General features: G+C 41.6%; 1 pseudogene; it reads left to right on the top strand.

The window, feature by feature from the left end:
• Nucleotides 1-2,500, top strand: part of LOC126987423 (uncharacterized protein DDB_G0271670-like) — a 7,932-nt pseudogene that overhangs the window by 4,618 nt on the left and 814 nt on the right.

Genomic DNA, 2,500 nt, shown 5'->3' on the forward strand with positions numbered 1-2,500 from the left:
ATTTTTCACTATAATATAATTGAATATTTATGTATACAAAAAAACACCTCAGTCATTGCATCGATAACAACCAAACACACAACACAGGAAAAGACAAGCTCGAATCATAACACAGTCACATCACGCGCAAACGATCTGTGGGTTTTAAAATTCATTGTCTGATCGCTCATTTCAGGTATATTAAAACACATCTAACTCTGCAAATCCAAATAAAATGTATCTTAATAATTCACTGCATGTAAGTAATGATTGATAATGGAAATAACATGAAATAGCAAATAATAACTGTTGAATGCGTTGCCAGGCTGTTTTGCATATTAGGTACCCGTGGTATTTAAAGCATCACATCAAAACTCCTTATGTATAAACACTTGCAGAATCGTATGTCACTCCATGTACCTGAATGGGATGAAATATGGGCGTCTGAAAGGCTATGGTCTGTTTAATAAGACAGTATCGCCTCTTATATCAGCTAGTTTTAAGGGCCAAAGAGGGGGTCATTCAGGTTCTAATGTGTGTTTCTTTAGGTCCACGGTACAGAGGAAGAGTCACACTACCACCAGGGTCATAGAACCACTCCTGGAAATGCCTACAACTCCTACGAAAGCCTTGGCAAATGTGTGTTTCTTTAGGTTCATGGTACAGAGGAAGAGTCACACTACCACCAGGGTCATAGAACTACCCCTGGAAATGCCCACAACTCCTACGAAAGCCTTGTCAAATAGGTGTTTCTTAAGGTCCACAGTACAGAAGAAGGGCCACACTACCACCAGGGTCATAGAACTACTCCTGGAAATGCCTACAACTCCGTGGAAAGCCTTGTCAAATAGGTGTTTCTTTAGGTTCATAGTACAGAGGAAGGGTCACACTACCACCAGGGTCATAAAACTACTCCTGGAAATGCCTACAACTCCTACGAAAGCCTTGTTAGATGTGTCTTTATTTATGTTCATAGTACAGAGGAAGAGTCACACTACCACCAGGGTCATAAAACTACTCCAGGAAATGCCTACAACTCCTACGAAAGCCTTGTCAAATGGGTGTTTCTTAAGGTCCACAGTACAGAAGAAGGGCCACACTACCACCAGGGTCACAAAACTACCCCTGGAAATGCCTACAACTCCTACGAAAGCCTTGTCAAATAGGTGTTTCCTCGGGGTTCGTGGTACAGAGGAAGAGTCACACTACCACCAGGGTCATAAAACTACTCCTGGAAATGCCCACAACTCCTACGAAAGCCTTGTCAGATGTGTGTTTATTTATGTTCATGGTACAGAGGAAGAGTCACACTTCCACCAGGGTCATAAAACTACTCCAGGAAATGCCTACAACTCCTACGAAAGCCTTGGCAAATATGTGTTTCCTCGGGGTTCGTGGTACAGAGGAAGGGTCACACTACCACCAGGGTCATAGAACTACTCCTGGAAATGCCTACAACTCCGTGGAAAGCCTTGTCAAATAGGTGTTTCTTTAGGTTCATGGTACAGAGGAAGGGTCACACTACCACCAGGGTCATAGAACTACCCCTGGAAATGCCTACAACTCCTACGAAAGCCTTGTCAAATAGGTGTTTCCTCGGGGTTCGTGGTACAGAGGAAGAGTCACACTACCACCAGGGTCATAAAACTACTCCTGGAAATGCCCACAACTCCTACGAAAGCCTTGTCAGATGTGTGTTTATTTATGTTCATGGTACAGAGGAAGAGTCACACTTCCACCAGGGTCATAAAACTACTCCAGGAAATGCCTACAACTCCTACGAAAGCCTTGGCAAATGGGTGTTTCTTAAGGTCCACAGTACAGAAGAAGGGCCACACTACCACCAGGGTCACAAAACTACCCCTGGAAATGCCTACAACTCCTACGAAAGCCTTGTCAAATAGGTGTTCTTGGGCGGCGAAATGCCTTATAATCTAACCTATGAATCGTTCGAGTGTGATCAGACTACACTTTGATATATAAGTTGTTCCTTCGTGAGCTTGTGTAAGATTATTTTGCGGTTCATATTAAGAGGACTTGAGTTTTTTGTTTTTTTTTGTTTACAATATCATAAAAAAAAGGATTGATATATATAGGAAGGAAAGGAAAGAAAGGATTGAAGGAAGGATGGAAGGTTGAACATATCATTGAAAATATAAGTTGATCTTCACTACTACTACTACTACTACTATTACTACTACTACTACTACTACTACTACTACTACTACTACTATTACTACTTCTACTACTACTACTACTACTACTACTACTACTACTACTACTATTTATGTATATTTATAGAAAGTCTTGTTAGGGTGTTTAAAGAGAGAGAGAGAATAATACCATCTCTCTCTCTCTCTCTCTCTCTCTCTCTCTCTCTCTCTCTCTCTCTCTCTCTCTCTCTCTCTCTCTCTCTCTCTCTCTCTCTCTCTCTCTCATTGGAGGTAAAATTTAAGGAGAGATATTTCCTTTCCTCTCAATGATGGTCACGTGACAGAGAGAGAGAGAGAGAGAGAGAGAG

Source organism: Eriocheir sinensis, chromosome 64 (assembly GCF_024679095.1).
Source record: "Eriocheir sinensis breed Jianghai 21 chromosome 64, ASM2467909v1, whole genome shotgun sequence".
NCBI classification, from domain to species: domain Eukaryota; kingdom Metazoa; phylum Arthropoda; class Malacostraca; order Decapoda; family Varunidae; genus Eriocheir; species Eriocheir sinensis.